The sequence below is a fragment of the Thalassophryne amazonica genome, chromosome 3, assembly GCF_902500255.1.
Source record: "Thalassophryne amazonica chromosome 3, fThaAma1.1, whole genome shotgun sequence".
In the NCBI taxonomy this organism is placed as follows: Eukaryota; Metazoa; Chordata; class Actinopteri; order Batrachoidiformes; family Batrachoididae; genus Thalassophryne; species Thalassophryne amazonica.
Window position 1 is genome coordinate 59823791 of NC_047105.1, and position 21903 is coordinate 59845693.

Sequence of the window (21903 nt, forward strand, 5' to 3'; positions counted from 1 at the left end):
TTCAAAAGCGAAGCTGTAGTTCTCTGGTATGATAGTTGGAAGTTACTGAGTGGAATGTATCAAAGTTTGAAGACTCAAAGGTGCGCAGGATAAGGTGCAAAGACACTCTGGTATTTGCTGTACTTCTATTGTAATATGGACTGAGATGTTTTACTGACTTGGCAGGGAAGTTCCTGAAGATTCGTTAAGCCATGGATGCAGAACACATTTGGCTGAATTCATTCTCAGAAAGCCAACTAAATTATTACACTTTCAGATCATTATCTTTTTCTTTCGAGTTTATTGGCGGTTTGCAAACCGACACGGTGCATTACCGCCACCAACTGTTTGGGTGTGGGTCATTCATTAATCGACAGTCTGACATACGGATGCTATATTAATAACATGGTTTTGATTGATTGATTTAGAAATTCCATACAAAACATAAACAAAATAACATGCCAAAATAAACGCCTAATACATTTAATGGAATGTCAAGGATAGCACAAAAAAGTCAAACGATGTATTTACATTGTGGTCCTTACATAATCATATCTTCAGAATGGTCAGTGGATACCCAGTGGGTATTAGGACCATCTGAGATTAAAATAGGATGGCTTAATGAAGATTTCTGTTGCTTGTATATTGTGTATGGTAAATTGTGTGGTCCAAGAAATTTAAAAAGGGTAATATCTTGATGTTTTTAAGTTCAACGTGTAATCTTGACCTGAAGGTGTTGATGTTTTCAGCTGTTACTGTATGACAAGATAGCTTGTTCCAGATGGGGATGACTCGGGTGGCGAAGAAGTGCTTTCGTGGACCTGTCGCTGGTTGTACCTGTAACTTATAGGGGTGACCTTGTGTTGTTGTTGACAGGCTGGTCTTGAAGAGCACCTTAACACCACACACCGAGCAGTCTGATGGTCGTCATGTCGTCAGTGCCGCTGATGACCTTGAAGCATTGCAGAAGGTCTCTTGTCTGACGTCTATACAATAGCATTGGTAGATTGAGGTGCTTCAGGCGATCCTCATAACTTAGGTGCCAATCTCTCGTACCAGCTTTGTTGCCCGTCATTGGGTGCGCTCGATATTATCCATGTCCTTCTTGTAATGTGGTGACCAGATACATGAAGCATACTCAAGAATGGGGCGTACCATAGAGTTGTAGAGCTGGAGAAAGACTTTCATGTCAGGGTACCTGAAGGTGTGGGCTAGACATCCTAGGATCTGGTTGGCTTTGACTGTGATCTCCACATGAGCTGAGAAGGTCAGCTTGGAGTCAATAATGACACCAAGGTCCTTCTCAGTGTACACCTGTGTGAGAGCGATGTCTGTACCATGGTCATTCTTCATGGTGTATGGTGTCTCAATATTCTGGGCACCTAAGTGTAGAACGTGGCACTTTTCTGGATGGAGCCGCATTTGCATTTTCTGAGACCATTGCTCTAGTTTCCTAAGATCTTCTTGCAGATTTTCTGTAGGTCTGTTGGAATTGACTATTGCTGTGAAGATCTTCATATCGTCTGCGAACATGTTAATTACACAATCTAGGAAGTTCGGGATGTCACTCACATAGAGCAGGAACAATGCTGGGCCAAGCACAGAGCCCTGTGGAGCGCAGCTAATAACTGGTTTCCAGGTCAAGTGTGTTCCGTTCGCAGAGATCTTCTGTCGTCACCCAACCAGGAATTGCTCAATTCATGCATGTGCCTTCCCTGTGATCTCAAAGCCATATATCTGTCTCAGCAGCCATTGATGTGCCATGGTATCGAATGCATTGGTGTAGTCCAAAAATATAATATCCACTGGGTTGTTGTGTCTCAGGGCCTCAGTCCAGATGTCTAGCACCTCCAGTAGGTTGGTGACTGTGTTTCTCCCCTTGGTAAAGCCATGCTGGTGTACACACTGAAGTCCATTTTCCTTGATATACAGGGATGAGATATTTCCGCGGATTTGACAGTCCTGGGGGTCAGTTTTGTGAAACGTCCAAATCCATTGAGAAAATTTTAGGGGGGGGGGGGGGGGGGTAAGAATGCAAAAAAAAAATAATTTAATGCCAGGAGTACCTTTGGGGGCTTTCACAGTGGCGTATTCGTAGAGCTGCTCATTGCAGCATTGTGTTTCATTTAAATACGGCTGAAATACGCGCATACTCAGCCTTTAACAGTGTTCGTTCATACTTGCAGCTGCGTGTGTTCACGTTTTAATGTGTGCACACAGTCGCGTGTGCCATGTTGCAGCAGTTTCAGTGCTATTTTCTGCCTCTGTGGAAGTGCACTCTGTTCTTTACTGCATGGTGTGGTGTGGCTCAAAAACAGTCATTTAACATTATTATTATTATTATTTTTTATGCAGCGAGTGCGTGTTTCTTTTAGAGTCACAGCTCTTTTCAGCTTTGATCAGACTGATTGATCAGGGCGTTTGATGAGCGCACTGACATGTAGCGAGTGCGCGTTTATTTTAAAGAGTCACAGCTCTGATTAGACACAGAGAGAGGGAGAGAGAGAGAGAGAGAGCTTTTATTTTATTTTATTTTAAGGAGTCTGATAGAGGAGAGAGAGATTTTTTTATTTTGAGGAGATTCAGACTCCTCAAAATAAAAAATCTCTCTCTCTGACAGAGAGAGAGAGAGCGAGCGCGCGTGAGAGAGCGCTTGAAACGATGCGACACAGTGAAACAGTCCTCATATATAATTAGTCCAGTATGATAAAGTGAAGCAATGATCTTGTGATACAGTGTTATAGGTGGAGATCACATCGACTAAATATAAACCTTATATGGTCTGACAGTTCAATGGACATAGAACATTGGATTATACATGTACATGTATGTTTGTTGACAAGTGTGCCATGCTGAAAGTGGAGAATGCTGAAAATCAAGTAAGTCTAGTTATGAAAAAATATTTTGGTCACAAAAATACACATGTACAGTAGATGGTCTTAGTAAGGGTTTACAGTTTGAATTATAGATATGAACACCTGGCATTTATAGTAGTTTTTAATATCATTTTAGTGCAATTTACATGTTTTAAAACAGTAAAAATGCTTTGGCTTCGTCCCCCTGAAGCCCTGGACCCTGGCTTATTTTCCTCTGAAAATCGAATTTGCCAATCTCATCCCTGGATATAATATGTCAGCTGTTCCACTATTATGCGCTCAAGGGTCTTGCAGATGATGGAGGTCAGTGAAACTGACCTTACTGAAATTTCCCCATTGAGGGATGAATAAAGGCTTTTCTTATCTTATCTTAAACTGGTCTGTAGTTGATGGCCTGTAGTCTGCTTCGTTTCTTGTAGATGGGTGACACCAGTGCATCTTTCCATTGTGTTGGTAGGGTCTGTGAGTCAATACTCTTCCTGTATATAATGGCAAGAGGAGTGCAGAGTGTGTTTGCAAGCTCCCTGAACAGTCTTGGATGTAGACCATCCAGGCCAGTTGACCTGTCAACCTTCAGACTCAGCAAAACTTTCTTGACCTTCTCAGGGGTAACACAGATGTCACTCAAGGGGGGGTGTGGTTAATGTCTTCACTGGGATGTTTGTAGTGTCTTCTCTGGTGAATACACTGTAAAACTGTTCATTCACGACTTCTGTGATAGTCCTGTGGTTAAGGTGTTGGGCTTAAGACCAGAAGATCCTTGGTTCAAATCCCGGTCTTTAATCCCCTATTGCTCCCGGTGTGTAGTGACACACGGAGAGCCTCTGATGATAATCTCACATGCTCAAAAAAAGAGTGTGTATCTATCAGGATTGCTCCACTAGTTTGCTTGTGAATGTTACTGGATAACTCTGTTGCTTTCTCTGTGTAAAGCACTGTTTACCATATCAGTGGACAACAAAACGCATAGATCATTTTGTATATATTGTTCAAAATGTGCATTTGTGTTTATTGCTTGAACCTTTTTGTTGTACAGCCTTTCACACAAGACCTCAAATTACCTTTATAAAGTGTCAAAACAGTTGTTTATTATAGTTTGCTGTGTGTTTTGAATAAATGTGTGGAAAATTATTTTTCGCTTTATTTTTTCCTTGCCTATTTTTGATTGTAAACCTTTATTACACTTATAAAACAACAAAAACATATATATTCTAAAAGCACAGGTTGTCATGAAAAAAAGAGACATAAAACTTGATTGTGGGATGCAGGAAGAGCTGTTAACAGCAATAATAAAACATTTATGCCAGGCGAGTGAACTGTCCAAAAAAATGCCCTCGGACCCCAGCGGGTTAAGGAGATTCCCTGAGGCTGGCAGTAATGTTTATGTCTCTGTTCTCAACCTTTGAGATCAAGAGAAGCCTGGTGAGAACTTATGGTGTCATGAGGTCACTGATCACTAGCAAGGCACTAACTGATTGGCGATACTGATACTGATGCAGGAACATGAATGCCCAAGTCTTTAGTGCGCTGGTTTTTCCTTATGATTGTGAAACCTAGAAGCTGACCATTGACTTAAGAGGGCAACTGGATGCCTTTGGTACTACATCTCTTTGGAAGATCCTTGGGTGCTGCTGGAATGACTTTTTGCCAAAGTAATAAGAACAAGGACTTTATCATCATTGTACATGTGTACATACAACAAAATTTGTCCTCTGCACTTACCCCATCCTAATTCCAGGTAGACACAATCCAACCACTAGGAGCAGTGGGCAGCCACAGTCCGGCATCCAGGGAACAACTCCAGATGTAGAGACACTGCCTTGGTCAGTGGCCAAGAAAGGAGCAGACCCTAAATAAGCATGTTTTTGATTGTGGGAGGAAACTGGAGTGATTGTAGGAAACCCACGCAGAACATGCAAACTTCACAGAGAATGGGCTGGAAGCAATCCCACAACCTTGTTGCTGTGAGGCATCAGTGCTAACTACTAAGCCACGTTACTTAAGAGAGACTTAGCTGAGCGACGTCATTTGCATTGTAAATTAGTGTCAGCTGTGACATCACGGCCATGTGGCGTCTTTCTCTGGGCAACATCCAGCATGTAGGTCAGGGGTGGGCAACTTGTTCCAGAAAGGGCCAACAGGGTGCAGGTTTTCTTTGTAGCCACTGACTCCACCAGGTGATTCACTGATTAATATCACTTTGAGCAGATCTAATCAGTAAATCCATCAATCAGTCCAGGTAAAGCCACACATTTCAACATTGTTGTCTCTGCACTAGTTTATGTTGCTCTCAGCTGATAGCGCCATTAGTGACGCCTGTGCAGCAACGCAGTCAAGGGGGGCAGAGTAACACATCAATGTGAAACGGTTTTAATATTTTGCCACTGTCCATGCGATATTTTATCTCACACGATTAACCAATCAGATTTGCCGAAAAAATGTAATTGGATTAGAATGAGGCTTTTACCTGGTTTAAGTAAAGGAGATAATGAATATACAACCCCTGGCAATAATTATGGAATCACCGGCCTCGGAGGATGTTCATTCAGTTGTTTAATTTTGTAGAAAAAAAGCAGATCACAGACATGACACAAAACTAAACTTTCTGGCTTTAAGAAACACTATAAGAAATCAAGAAAAAAAATTGTGGCAGTCAGAAACGGTTACTTTTTTAGACCAAGCAGAGGGAAAAAATATGGACTCACTCAATTCTGAGGAATAAATTATGGAATCACCCTGTACATTTTCATCCCCAAAACTAACACCTGCATCAAATCAGATTTGCTTGTTAGTCTGTATCTAAAAAGGAGTGATCACACCTTGGAGAGCTGTTGCACCAAGTGGACTGACATGAATCATGGCTCCAACACGAGAGATGTCAATTGAAACAAAGGAGACGATTATCAAACTCTTAAAAGAGGGTAAATCATCACGCAATGTTGCAAAAGATGTTGGTTGTTCACAGTCAGCTGTGTCTAAACCCTGGACCAAATACAAACAACATGGGAAGGTTGTTAAAGGCAAATATACTGGTAGACCAAGGAAGACATCAAAGCGTCAAGACAGAAAACTTAAAGCAATATGTCTCAAAAATCGAAAATGCACAACAAAACAAATGAGGAACGAATGGGAGGAAACTGGAGTCAACGTATGTGACCGAACTGTAAGAAACCGCCTAAAGGAAATTGGATTTACATACAGAAAAGCTAAACGAAAGCCATCATTAACACCTAAACAGAAAAAAACAAGGTTACAATGGGCTAAGGAAAAGCAGTCCTGGACTGTGGATGACTGGATGAAAGTCATATTCAGTGATGAATCTCGAATCTGCATTGGGCAAGGTGATGATGCTGGAACTTTTGTTTGGTGCCGTTCCAATGAGATTTATAAAGATGACTGCCTGAAGAGAACATGTAAATTTCCACAGTCATTAATGATATGGGGCTGCATGTCAGGTAAAGGCAATGGGGAGATGGCTGTCATTACATCATCAATAAATGCACAAGTTTACATTGATGTTTTGGACACTTTTCTTATCCCATCAATTGAGGATGTTTGGGGATGATGAAATCATTTTTCAAGATGATAATGCATCTTGCCATAGAGCAAAAACTGTGAAAACATTCCTTGCAAAAAGACACATAGTGTCAATGTCATGGCCTGCAAATAGCCGGATCTTAATCCAATTGAAAATCTTTGGAAGTTGAAGAAAATGGTCCATGACAAGGCTCTAACCTGCAAAGCTGATCTGGCAACAGCAATCAGAGAAAGTTGGAGCCAGATTGATGAAGAGTACTGTTTGTCACTCATTAAGTCCATGCCTCAGAGACTGCAAGCTGTTATAAAATCCAGAGGTGGTGCAACAAAATACTAGTGATGTGTTGGAGCGTTCTTTTGTTTTTCATGATTCCATAATTTTTTCCTCAGAATTGAGTGAGTCCATATTTTTTTCCCTCTGCTTGGTCTAAAAAAGTAACCATTACTGACTGCCACAATTTTTTTTTCCTGATTTCTTATAGTGTTTCTTAAAGCCAGAAAGTTGCCATTTGAAATTACTTTAGTTTTGTGTCATGTCTGTGATCTGCTTTTTTCTACAAAATTAAACAACTGAATGAACATCCTCTGAGGCCAGTGATTCCATCATTTCTGCCAGGGGTTGTAGCTGTGTTCGGGCAGCGCAGCTGAAACTGCCGTGTTCTCCACTTCATCCTCACACAGCATCTCTTCTACAGTCAGAGCAGAGCGATCATCATTGTCATGGTCTAAGCGCTCACGTTCTTCTTTTGGAGACTTTTGTCACTCGGAATGAGTGAAAGCAGAGGTATAGCTGTGCTTGTTTGTTGGAATTGCAGTGGCACGGACCAGTGACACCGTGAAGCTGCTTCTGCCGTTGTTGACAACTGACTGGAAGTTCGGATACACAGTGAACTTTTACTTCCGCATTAGAAACCCGGAAACGTGAAAATCACCCGCATATCTGGAGGTAATATCCGTGCAACCTATGATATTTGACCGATAGTCGAACCTTGCATTCAGGAGGAGCAGTGTGGTTTTCATCCTGGTCGCAGCACACTGGACCAGCTCTACCCTCTCCATCGGGTGCTCGAGGGTTCATGGGAGTCCGCCCAACCAGTCCACATGTGTTTTGTGGATCTGGAGAAGGCGTTCTGCCGTGTCCCTCGAGGTGCCCTGTGGGGGTGCTCCGGAAGTATGGGGTCCGGGGTCCTTTGTTAAGGGCTATCCAGTCCCTGTACGACCGCAGCAGGAGCTTGGTTCGCATTGCTGGTAGTAAGTCAAGCCTCCAGTGCACGTCTGCCTCCGCCAGGGCTGCCCTTTGTCACTGGTTCTGTTCATTACCTTTATGGACAGAATTTCTAGGTGCAGTCAGGGTGTAGAGGGGGTCTGGTTTGGGAACCACAGAATCTCATCTCTCCTGTTTACGGACAATGTAGTTCTGTTGGCTTCATCAAATCATGACCTTCAGCATGCACTGGAGTGGTTTGCAGCTGAGTGTGAAGCATCCGTGATGAAAATCAGCACCTCCAAATCCGAGACCAGGGTTCTCGACCGGAAAAAGGTGCTTTGCCCTCTTCAAGTCGGTGGAGTGTCCTTCCCTCAAGTGGAAGAGTTTAAGTATCTTGGGGTCTTGTTCATGAGAGAGGGATGGATGGAGCGTGAGCTCGACAGACTGATCGGTGCAGCATCTGTGGTGATGCTGTTGCTGTATCGGACTGTCGTGGTGAAGAGAGAGCTGAGCAGGGGGGCAAAGCTCTCGATTTACCGATTGATCTACGTTCTGACCCTCGCCCATGGTCATGAGAGTTGGCTCATGACCGAAAGAACAAGATACGAGTACAAGCGGCCGAGATGAGTTTCCTCCGCAGGGTGGCTGGGCGCTCCCTGTGAGATAGGGTGTGGAGCTCTGAGTTGAGCCGCTGCTCCTCCACGTCGAAAGGAGCCAGCTGAGGTGGCTTGGGCATCTTTTTCGGATGCCCCCTGGATGCCTTGCTGGAGAGGTGCTCCGGGCACGTCCAATCGGGGGGAGGTCCCAGGGAAGACCCAGGACACGCTGTAGGGACTACATCTCACAGCTGGCTTGGGAATGCCTCGGGGTTCCCCTGGAGGAGCTGGGGGAGGTGTGTGTGGATTGGGAGGTCTGGGCGGCTTTGCTTGAGCTGCTGCCCCAACGACCTGACCTCGGATGAAGCGGAAGAAAATGGATGGATGGATCTGTGCAACCTGTTCTCAGCTATTTACTCTGAGTGCGTCTTATTGCTTTGTCCAGTAGCGCTAATTTGCTGGTTAAACCCTTGGCAATGCTTGCATTCTAAATCAGTAATGATTAAATCAATTTTTTTCCTGTGTGACAAGGTGATCCCCAAAATGTATAAAAACAGAGTCTAAGTGTTGTGAAAGTGTAGGAACACGGACCCACAACAGGGGCGCAAATGAACGGACAATGGAGGAAGTCAAATAACAACACTTTACTGTTGTGAATAAGCACAACCAACACGGCGAATTATAATTATAGACACGTAGTCAATTCACAAAAAATGTGTCACGTGGGCAGGCTCGAAGATAAGAGACGTCCGTCCAAAGCAGAGCCGGAACCACACGATTTCCTCCGCCACCGAACCCCGGGAATACTGGAGCCGCCAAGTCCCGAACACCCAGGTGGCCACTGCCTCCGCTTGTCGGATCTGGTACTGCTGGCGAGGAACAAAAACAGTTAGATGTGGGTGCGTGTGCACCCAGCGACACGTATGGTGGGAAAACCACCTCCACCTCTCGTCGGAAAAAGAAACAGAATATATGCTGTCCAACTCACACAAGCAACAGATATTCCTATCAAAACACAGTCAGCTGAGAAATTACCTCCTTGGTAGAGCGATATCTCGGCAAAGAGGTGGAGATGTCGTCTTGCTGATATACCACTGAAGATCAGATGATTGGTGACAGCTGTCGTAGGTGATAAGTGACAGCTGTCACCCCGGCTGCTCCTGTGAGGCGGCAGCGCCCTCTGGTGCCTGGAGCCCGCACTCCAGGCAGGGCGCCCTCTGGTGGTGGTGGGCCAGCAGTACCTCCTCTTCAGCGGCCCACACAACACTAAGTTGTTAAAGTGTCCAAGATTGTTCAGGATAACATTAACTGAAAACCACATCGTGAGCATTTGTAATGTTGTCATTTTTTAGTTTCAATAAAACAAAATAAATATCTACAGTAGACTTAAATAACACACATACTGTGGGTCAGCACAGAGGGCCAGCAGGATATCTATGTCTTTGTGGCAACATAGGGCAGGTTACACATTCATGATTCTCATAATGTCAAAATGTTGGATCACTTCTTATCTGTATAATTAATAGCCAAGTGGCCTCTGTGTGGATGCGTGTGTATGGCTTCGATCACAGACAAACTGGGGAGATCTAACATTTGCCGTTAGGTGTACTTATGTATTTTGGGTCAAGGACGAACGCCAGCAAAATGGAAAGTTGATAGGATAAATATTTTTGGAGACACTACAGATATTATCTGACAACAGTGACAATGGACGTTGATAATTAAATTCTGGACTTGTGCACCATTGCAGTAGGAATGGTAAATCATCTATATACAGGGTGTCCCCCCAAAAAGTGCCACAAAACTAAAGCCATAGAAAATCAATACATTTTTGGATACTGATATCTGGCATATGTCATCTTGAAGCATATCTCAGGGAATTTTATCAGTTTGTAAGCATTTTGGCATTCACAAGATGTGCTCAATATGTGCACTGCTCCTCTGGTTAAGCCAGATCTCACTTTGTAATGAAGTTTCAAACTGATAGAACTGTTCACAATGTTAACAGTCATCCATATTGTCTTTCCGTCTGGAGTTTTTCAAACTGCAAAATGACGTTTATTGTCATTAAGTTTACACGATTGACTTGGTCTCAAAGTAGAATTCCACCAGTTTCCCTTTTTGCTTGATTGTAAGGGGCATCATCATTGGATCAGTCTCAAATGATATCAGAAGAAATTCCTCACATATATCTTGATGTCTGAAGAAAAAAAAAGATGAATTCAGATTAGAGCCTGACCAATTTATCGGCCAATATAAGCTCTTTTCAAAGTACTCACTATCGGCTGAAATTTTGCTGATAGAACGCCGATAATTTCTCATAAATAGAACAGTTACTGAAATAATGTTTGTGTCGGCAATATAAAAATGTCCTTGCACCATTTGTCCAGTAGATGGCGCTCTGACTCCATTCAGTTGAGAGCTGCTTACGACCCTGCTTAAATGTGTTCATCACGGGCCCCCGTAGTTCGCCGTCACACTGCACTGATCGCCTGATCACTGCATAAGGATGTTGTTTGTAATAACTTTGCGATTACATTCACTCCACATTTCTCCTGTTTCAGTTCAACTCAGTTTGATTAACTCAGTTTATGTAGTAATGTGTATGTGCTTCATTGCGTCGATTACACTTTTTATTAAGCCCACGTTGTGTAGACCTTATTTCTAGCATGAAAAACTTTCGTTTACTGCTATGAGGTTGAAACATTCAGCTGATCGGCTGATTTACCGGCTATCGGCAAATTAGCCGATTTATCGATTATCTGCATTTTTTTCATCCAAATATCGTTATCGGCATCGGCCTCAAAAAATCCATATCGGTTGGGCTCTAATTCAGATTAGCCATTGTACAATTGGAGTCAAATGATTTTGTGGACTTTATTTGGGACAACCTGTATTAAAAGCAAAGTGGCCTCAGTGTGTGCATGCATGTGTGTATAACTTTGATCACGGACAAACTGGGGAGAGCTGACATTTGCCATTTGATATGTTGATGTATTTTGGATCATGGACGAACGCCACCACAATGGAACATTGATAGGACTAATATTTTTGGAGAAACTACAGATATTCGCTAACAGCACTGAACAATGGACATTGATAATTACATTCTGGACTCACACTACCATTCCAGCAGGGCGCGGTAAATTATCTATATCTTAAAAACGAAGTGATGTGTGTATGTGTGCATGCATGTGTGATTTTATTTAGTACGTTCAAAGTATGTACATAATACTAGAATTGTAAATACATTAAAATGACAACACTTACTGCCATTGTGGTCCATTTAAAAATCAAATGATGAAATAGAAGTAATAATAATAATAATAATAATGCTGATGATGATGATTGTGTGTATATGATAACAAGAAACTAAACAATTTATAAATACTTTAACACAGTAAATTAACATTTAAAAACTATGTAATTAACAGGAAATAAAAGGTTTGAGTTCTTCCTCTAAAAACTGCTGAGGTCTAAGGTTCTAAAAACATTCTGAACTCACACGCCATTCCAACTCATTATAGAAACTACATAATTTATTACAATTCTTGAAAAATGTCAGCTACCTATTTTATAAACACTACCCAGTCTAGAACCTGTGGATCCCCACAGGCAACGCACTAGTATATAGAATTATTCAAAAATGTCCCATGCCTTAATGTTAGAGATTGAAGTAAAAATTCAGAGGCAAATCCAGTTCTGCCTCTGAATTTCATCATCATGTCACCGACATGGTGAAAGTAATACAGAAACCTTCACATGAGGAAGAATAGGTTCATATTTCAAGTCTGGGTGTTTTAGTGACTCCATTGTGTTCAGTTTGTGCTGAGCCAGGGGGGGGAAAAACAGAAGGCTGGAGCAGATTCAGTGTTACCATGAAGTTCAACTTCTCAGACGTGTCTTTGTAGCCTGGAGGGTACTTTTGTATTTGTAATGGGCCTTTCACACTGCATACTTCAGGCCATTCCGTCAACGCTTTCCAGTCCGTCAAGATTGTTTTTAACGCATCCGTCACATGACGTCAGACGCATCGCTTCGGAAGAGGCAAGGGTGGCGGAGATTGCCACGTCACACTCTGGCTGTTTCCACAATCTGAAAAAAGTTCAGCAATCACCATCTTGAATTTGGGTCGCCTGAACCACAAAAAAGCTTTAAAAAACAGCAGTAGAACGATTCTCCCATCAACCTGCTGGGAGAAGCTTTTTTTTCAGCTACTTTTCAGGGTGACGCCGACTGAGGGAGGACTGACGACTTGGTGGGATATCGATCGAACCGCGACAGCAGGCCGACCCGCATGGAGAAGCCAGCCTTCAGGCATCATCACTGGGTAGAGCGAGGCAGGCAGCCGGGGTGATGGAGCAAACCCGCTCAGTTCGAAATCTCCCACTTTTTGGATATATGCGAACTCCCAGTTTGCCCACCGGAGATAAGTTCTGCAGCTTTATCGAGGTGGGAATAATGTAAAAATAAAATGTGACATTTGTTGAACTGCTGTGAAGGTTTATTGATCGGTTAACGTTAGCGTAGCCTTTTAGCACAGTTGATCTGAGTGAACGCTTTAATTTCTAAATGGTTCAGTCTTTTTTATTTTTACCAAATAAAGAAAGCTACAGCTTTTTTCAGACACCACAAAAGCTCAACTTTAAATAACTTATTTTTTCGGGCGTTTTTTTCCATCATTTTTTTTTCCTGTTTTTTTTTTTTTTTTGTCCCTTTTTTACATATAAACTGTTTAGTGTTTCTTTATATTTAAAGAAATATTTTTCTTTGTCCCAATCAGAAACATTTGCTGTGCAGACAACCAAACTTCCACTGATGAGCTGAACACCACGAAGTCCAGTCGAAAGAAAACATCTCTGCTCTTCAAAATAGGACAAAAGTGTCTTCAGCAACACCACCAGAGTTCAAAGCTGCAGAAGAGACCTTCATCTGGTCCCGAGAATCCAGCATAACATCACCTGCTTCTAAATAAAAGGCTCTTTCAACAGCAACTATTTTATTATTTTTAAAAAAGCTGTTTCATTATATATTTTAATAATAAATGAACAGATCATTAAAAATGTCCACGAAATCAAAGTCAAAAGACATTTGCACAAGTAGAAGCTCTCCACTTATTGCGCTCAAATTCATATTTTAGAAATGACTGTCCTGATAACAACATTAAAGGCAATTACATATTTTTGCGAAATTACAAGTTAAAATGACCATTAAAAAAAATTCATTATGAGGTTTATGTCACAGAAATCCTACTTTACAATCGCACTGCAGTCATTGTTAAATTATTTCCTGTTGCATTTATAATAAACATTTGTATTTATTTACAGTGTGTTTATGGTTGAAATGAGATATAAATAATCTACCAGACTTAAAAAAAAATGTACAAATTTCCATGTTATTTTGTCTAAAAATAAATGTCTGTGGTTCCTTATGTTAAGAAATTATTTAATCTGAAATCACAGGTGGTTTTAATTTACAGATGAAAGGTTGCTTTTTTTTTAATAAGCAGATTATTTATCAATGATATCAGTACACAGATAGTACACAGAGATATAAAACAGCAAAAACAGAGGAGTCAATGAACACATTCAAAGAGGAACTGTTCAGTCAGAAGTGAGACGCAATATTGAGGGTAAACAATATTGATAAAGCCTATGAAATGTTCCCATACACTTAAATCATCACATGATAGACGCTGTACAATAAAAAACACACTAAGAAAGGTCAATAGTTAGATACACCATAGATCACAAAGGGATTGCAAAGTGCCTGTAAAAAAACAAAAAAAACACACTTTGCAGAGAATTATAAAGTATAGAACTACAGAGGTAGAAAATAAATATAAAACATAAGAATAGGTTAATTCATGAGGATAATAACCATATAACAAAACAATACAGACATGATACAGGAGGTATATATACATATGCATACATACATACCCACACACACACACACATACATATATATATACACATATGTACATGTATACATATACACATACATACATACATACCCACATGCACACACATCTACAAAACACGTGTATATTAATAGCAATAATCATAACAACATCAATCCATACCACAGCAACAACAACGATTAAACAACCTTTCAAAATAGTGTGACATTGATTATTGCATTGTATCTGACCCATTCTTTTTTTTTTTTTTGTCTGTGTGTGGGTCTCATCTTGTATGGTGCATTAAAAACATTGTGGAATGTAGTGCATTAAAAACACACAGACATAAATGTAGGGTTAGAATGGGCAGGATCCTTGAATGTGCAGTGTTTTATTTTTAATTATCTTTAATGTATATATATTAAATATATATATTAATTCAACCTGTCCTTGTGTTGTTGTCACTATTAGTATTTCATGCAGCCATTAATCATATAAGTAATCGTAAAATCTCATACATACATATACACATACACACACATATGTCATATATGAAAACAATTATAATAATATCAATAATTATTATATTACCATCAATAATGAATACATAAATAGCCAAAAAAAAATTAAAATTATATATATACATACACATACACCCAAACATATATACACATACACACATATGTCATATATAAAATAATTATATTATTATCAATAATGAATATATAAATAGCCTAAAATCAATCAATCAATCAATTTTTTTTATATAGCGCCAAATCACAACAAACAGTTGCCCCAAGGCGCTTTATATTGTAAGGCAAGGCCATACAATAATTATGTAAAACCCCAACGGTCAAAACGACCCCCTGTGAGCAAGCACTTGGCTACAGTGGGAAGGAAAAACTCCCTTTTAACAGGAAGAAACCTCCAGCAGAACCAGGCTCAGGGAGGGGCAGTCTTCTGCTGGGACTGGTTGGGGCTGAGGGAGAGAACCAGGAAAAAGACATGCTGTGGAGGGGAGCAGAGATCGATCACTAATGATTAAATGCAGAGTGGTGCATACAGAGCAAAAAGAGAAAGAAACAGTGCATCATGGGAACCCCCCAGCAGTCTACGTCTATAGCAGCATAACTAAGGGATGGTTCAGGGTCACCTGATCCAGCCCTAACTATAAGCTTTAGCAAAAAGGAAAGTTTTAAGCCTAATCTTAAAAGTAGAGAGGGTGTCTGTCTCCCTGATCTGAATTGGGAGCTGGTTCCACAGGAGAGGAGCCTGAAAGCTGAAGGCTCTGCCTCCCATTCTACTCTTACAAACCCTAAGAACTACAAGTAAGCCTGCAGTCTGAGAGCGAAGCGCTCTATTGGGGTGATATGGTACTACGAGGTCCCTAAGATAAGATGGGACCTGATTATTCAATTCCTTATAAGTAAGAAGAAGAATTTTAAATTCTATTCTAGAATTAACAGGAAGCCAATGAAGAGAGGCCAATATGGGTGAGATATGCTCTCTCCTTCTAGTCCCCGTCAGTACTCTAGCTGCAGCATTTTGAATTAACTGAAGGCTTTTTAGGGAACTTTTAGGACAACCTGATAATAATGAATTACAATAGTCCAGCCTAGAGGAAATAAATGCATGAACTAGTTTTTCAGCATCACTCTGAGACAAGACCTTTCTGATTTTAGAGATATTGCGTAAATGCAAAAAAGCAGTCCTACATATTTGTTTAATATGCGCTTTGAATGACATATCCTGATCAAAAATGACTCCAAGATTTCTCACAGTATTACTAGAGGTCAGGGTAATGCCATCCAGAGTAAGGATCTGGTTAGACACCATGTTTCTAAGATTTGTGGGGCCAAGTACAATAACTTCAGTTTTATCTGAGTTTAAAAGCAGGAAATTAGAGGTCATCCATGTCTTTATGTCTGTAAGACAATCCTGCAGTTTAGCTAATTGGTGTGTGTCCTCTGGCTTCATGGATAGATAAAGCTGGGTATCATCTGCGTAACAATGAAAATTTAAGCAATACCGTCTAATAATACTGCCTAAGGGAAGCATGTATAAAGTGAATAAAATTGGTCCTAGCACAGAACCTTGTGGAACTCCATAATTAACTTTAGTCTGTGAAGAAGATTCCCCATTTACATGAACAAATTGTAATCTATTAGACAAATATGATTCAAACCACCGCAGCGCAGTGCCTTTAATACCTATGGCATGCTCTAATCTCTGTAATAAAATTTTATGGTCAACAGTATCAAAAGCAGCACTGAGGTCTAACAGAACAAGCACAGAGATGAGTCCACTGTCCGAGGCCATAAGAAGATCATTTGTAACCTTCACTAATGCTGTTTCTGTACTATGATGAATTCTAAAACCTGACTGAAACTCTTCAAATAGACCATTCCTCTGCAGATGATCAGTTAGCTGTTTTACAACTACCCTTTCAAGAATTTTTGAGAGAAAAGGAAGGTTGGAGATTGGCCTATAATTAGCTAAGATAGCTGGGTCAAGTGATGGCTTTTTAAGTAATGGTTTAATTACTGCCACCTTAAAAGCCTGTGGTACATAGCCAACTAACAAAGATAGATTGATCATATTTAAGATCGAAGCATTAAATAATGGTAGGGCTTCCTTGAGCAGCCTGGTAGGAATGGGGTCTAATAAACATGTTGATGGTTTGGATGAAGTAACTAATGAAAATAACTCAGACAGAACAATCGGAGAGAAAGAGTCTAACCAAATACCGGCATCACTGAAAGCAGCCAAAGATAACGATACGTCATTGGGATGGTTATGAGTAATTTTTTCTCTAATAGTTAAAATTTTGTTAGCAAAGAAAGTCATGAAGTCATTACTAGTTAAAGTAAATGGAATACTCAGCTCAATAGAGCTCTGACTCTTTGTCAGCCTGGCTACAGTGCTGAAAAGAAACCTGGGGTTGTTCTTATTTTCTTCATTTAGTGATGAGTAGAAAGATGTCCTAGCTTTACGGAGGGCTTTTTTTTTATTAAAAAAAAATTCTATACATATGTATATACATACACATACACCGATACATATACACACGCACATACAACTGGTGTGAGGTTATGAGAGAAAAGTTATTAATATTGACCAGATGCCAGTGGGCTCTGTGAGGGGGGTAGAGGTGAGTGTGCTGTCAAGAGTGACGTGGTTTTGATTTTTTTTTTCCTCTCTCTCTCTCTTCCTTCCCCTCCCTTTTTTTCCTTTTTCTTTTCCTTTCCCTTCCCCTCTCATTTCCTTCCCTTTCCCTTTCCTTTCTCCTTCTCCCTCCTTCCTTTTCTTTCTTCTTCCCTCCTCCCCGAAAGGAAACTAAAACAATACCAGTTCAGTTAATGTTGAGTGGGAGGGTTGGGATTCTGCTGAGTCATTGTAGGGAGGTGAAGAATATTGCATTGTGATGAAATCTGTGAGAATATTTCTCCAATAATTGATGTTTATATGGTTTCGTGTTTTCCAGTTCATGAGGATAGTTTTCTAGGCGATGGTTAGAGCTATGAGAACCAATTTGAAATCTATAGTTTTTTTGGTAATTACTGAAGTGTCCCCTAGCAAGCAGAGTGCGGGAGATAATGGGATGTGGCAGTCCAGCAAGGATGAAAGTGCCTGTGTAACCTGTTCCCAGAAGTGTCTGATGGGGGTGCAGTGCCATGTCGCATGAATGTATGTGTCTGTGCAGTTCTCTGTGCAGTGCATGCAAATTTCTGATGTGAGTCCCATTTTTGATAACCTTTCCCCCATGTAATGTGTTCTATGCAGTGTTTTGTATTGTATCAATTGTAAATTTGCATTATTAGTCATAAAATAAATATTTTTACAGATTTGATTCCAAAAGTTGGCATCGGGAGAAATTGACAAGTCATTTTCCCATTTGGATGTCGCCAGAGATATTTCTTGAAGAGGTTTTAAAATAATTTTGTATATTTTGGAGAGTAATTTTTTGGATGAAGATAGATTAATTAATTGTGATATTACAGGTGATAGTTGTAGATTTGATGATCTGAAATGTTTTTTTGTTTGTAGAATTGATTTTAATTTATTTCAGGAACTGATTGCTCCCGATGCCAAACCTCTGGATCAGGAGTGGAAATTGTAAAAGTTCATTGGAATTGAAGATATGGTTAATGTGAGTGATACCCTTTTCAGCCCACGTGTTAAAGTTAAGTGATTTTTTATTATTTACAAAGTCCGGGTTATTCCACAGTGAAGTGAAGTTAGATGGGGCAAGAGTGGAGTTAGTGATTTGGTGGAATTTCCACCAGGCTGTCAGGGGTGGAGGCTATTGTGACCGCGTTAAAACATGTATGGTGTTTAATGGACTTTGTAATAAAAGGAATGTCTGATATGTTTATGTCTTTGCACAGAGTTTGTTCCAAGTCTAGCCAGATGATATCAGATTGGGTAGGGTGTGTCCATTTATATATGTATTGTAGCTGGTTTGCCAGGGAGTATAATTGAAAGTTTGGTGCTTCTAGACCTCCTTCAAATTTATTTTTTTGCAGAGTAGTTAGTTTTATTCTTGGTGGTTTGTTTTCCAATAGAAATGGGAAATGATTGAATCTAATTTTTTGAACCAGGTGGGTTTGGGATGGATTGGAATCATTGAAAATAAATAGTTTAATTTAGGTAATATATTCATTTTTACGACTGCTATTCTGCCAATTATGGTAAGTGGTAAGTTATGCCAGCGGAGTAAGTCATCTTCTATTGTTGTCAGTAATGGTGTAAAGTTTTAGCGCTCAGCTCTGACAGCCTGGAGGATATCTTCACTCCTAGATAAGTGATGTGATCTGTGCATAAGGGAATGGGTGACTGCTGGATTACCACATCCCGATAACTAAGTGGGAGAATGGATGATTTATTCCAGTTTATCGCATAATCAGAGATTTGGGAAAATGACTGAATTGTTGTAATTACTTCTTGTAGTGAGATTTGTGGATTTTGAATGAAAAGTAAAATATCATCTGCATATAATGATATTTTATGACTTTGGGTTGTTTCAATACCTTTGATGAGTGGGTTCTGACGGATTGCTGCTGCCAGGGGCTCAATAAAGATGTTAAATAATGATGGAGAGAGTGGACATCCCTGCCTAGTCCCCCTGTGCAATGTGAAACGTTGTGATGTTAGTCCATTAGTAGTGACTGTGGCTGATGGTGATGTGTAGAAAATCTTGATCCAATTCATAAATGAGTCCCCAAAGCCAAACCTTTGCAGCGTAGTGAGTAAAAAATTCCAGTTAACCCTGTCAAATGCCTTTTCAGCATCTAGGCTAACTATGAGTGTGTCTTTTTGTTGTACTGATGAGTAATGCATTAGGTTGTATAATCTGCGGGTATTGCTGGATGATTGTCTTCCTTTGAGTTGTAGTCTTACACACCTCTCTGCAGCTTCTCTCCCCCTGCCATCCCCTCATTACCCCATCCCCGTAGAGACGGTGCCTGCTCCCAGACCACCAATAACCAGCAAAAATCTATTTAAGCATAAAAATCCAAAAAGAAAAAATAATATAGCACCTTCAACTGCACCACAGACTAAAACAGTTAAATGTGGTCTATTAAACATTATCAATCAATCAATCAATTAATTTTTTTATATAGCGCCAAATCACAACAAACAGTTGCCCCAAGGCGCTTTATATTGTAAGGCAAGGCCATACAATAATTATGTAAAACCCCAACGGTCAAAACGACCCCCTGTGAGCAAGCACTTGGCTACAGTGGGAAAGAAAAACTCCCTTTTAACAGGAAGAAACCTCCAGCAGAACCAGGCTCAGGGAGGGGCAGTCTTCTGCTGGGACTGGTTGGGGCTGAGGGAGAGAACCAGGAAAAAGACATGCTGTGGAGGGGAGCAGAGATCGATCACTAATGATTAAATGCAGAGTGGTGCATACAGAGCAAAAAGAGAAAGAAACAATGCATCATGGGAACCCCCCAGCAGTCTACGTCTATAGCAGCATAACTAAGGGATGGTTCAGGGTCACCTGATCCAGCCCTAACTATAAGCTTTAGCAAAAAGGAAAGTTTTAAGCCTAATCTTAAAAGTAGAGAGGGTGTCTGTCTCCCTGATCTGAATTGGGAGCTGGTTCCACAGGAGAGGAGCCTGAAAGCTGAAGGCTCTGCCTCCCATTCTACTCTTACAAACCCTAGGAACTACAAGTAAGCCTGCAGTCTGAGAGCGAAGCGCTCTATTGGGGTGATATGGTACTATGAGGTCCCTGAGATAAGATGGGACCTGATTATTCAAAACCTTATAAGTAAGAAGAAGAATTTTAAATTCTATTCTAGAATTAACAGGAAGCCAATGAAGAGAGGCCAATATGAGTGAGATATGCTCTCTCCTTCTAGTCCCCGTCAGTACTCTAGCTGCAGCATTTTGAATTAACTGAAGGCTTTTTAGGGAACTTTTAGGACAACCTGATAATAATGAATTACAATAGTCCAGCCTAGAGGAAATAAATGCATGAATTAGTTTTTCAGCATCACTCTGAGACAAGACCTTTCTGATTTTAGAGATATTGCGTAAATGCAAAAAAGCAGTCCTACATATTTGTTTAATATGCGCTTTGAATGACATATCCTGATCAAAAATGACTCCAAGATTTCTCACAGTATTACTAGAGGTCAGGGTAATGCCATCCAGAGTAAGGATCTGGTTAGACACCATGTTTCTAAGATTTGTGGGGCCAAGTACAATAACTTCAGTTTTATCTGAGTTTAAAAGCAGGAAATTAGAGGTCATCCATGTCTTTATGTCTGTAAGACAATCCTGCAGTTTAGCTAATTGGTGTGTGTCCTCTGGCTTCATGGATAGATAAAGCTGGGTATCATCTGCGTAACAATGAAAATTTAAGCAATACCGTCTAATAATACTACCTAAGGGGAAGCATGTATAAAGTGAATAAAATTGGTCCTAGCACAGAACCTTGTGGAACTCCATAATTAACTTTAGTCTGTGAAGAAGATTCCCCATTTACATGAACAAATTGTAATCTATTAGACAAATATGATTCAAACCACCGCAGCGCAGTGCCTTTAATACCTATGGCATGCTCTAATCTCTGTAATAAAATTTTATGGTCAACAGTATCAAAAGCAGCACTGAGGTCTAACAGAACAAGCACAGAGATGAGTCCACTGTCCGAGGCCATAAGAAGATCATTTGTAACCTTCACTAATGCTGTTTCTGTACTATGATGAATTCTAAAACCTGACTGAAACTCTTCAAATAGACCATTCCTCTGCAGATGATCAGTTAGCTGTTTTACAACTACCCTTTCAAGAATTTTTGAGAGAAAAGGAAGGTTGGAGATTGGCCTATAATTAGCTAAGATAGCTGGGTCAAGTGATGGCTTTTTAAGTAATGGTTTAATTACTGCCAGCTTAAAAGCCTGTGGTACATAGCCAACTAATAAAGACAGACTGATCATATTTAAGATCGAAGCATTAATTAATGGTAGGGCTTCCTTGAGCAGCCTGGTAGGAATGGGGTCTAATAAACATGTTGATGGTTTGGATGAAGTAACTAATGAAAATAACTCAGACAGAACAATCGGAGAGAAAGAGTCTAACCAAATACCGGCATCACTGAAAGCAGCCAAAGATAACGATATGTCTTTGGGATGGTTATGAGTAATTTTTTCTCTAATAGTTAAAATTTTGTTAGCAAAGAAAGTCATGAATTTATTACTAGTTAAAGTTAATGGAATACTCAGCTCAATAGAGCTCTGACTCTTTGTCAGCCTGGCTACAGTGCTGAAAAGAAACCTGGGGTTGTTCTTAT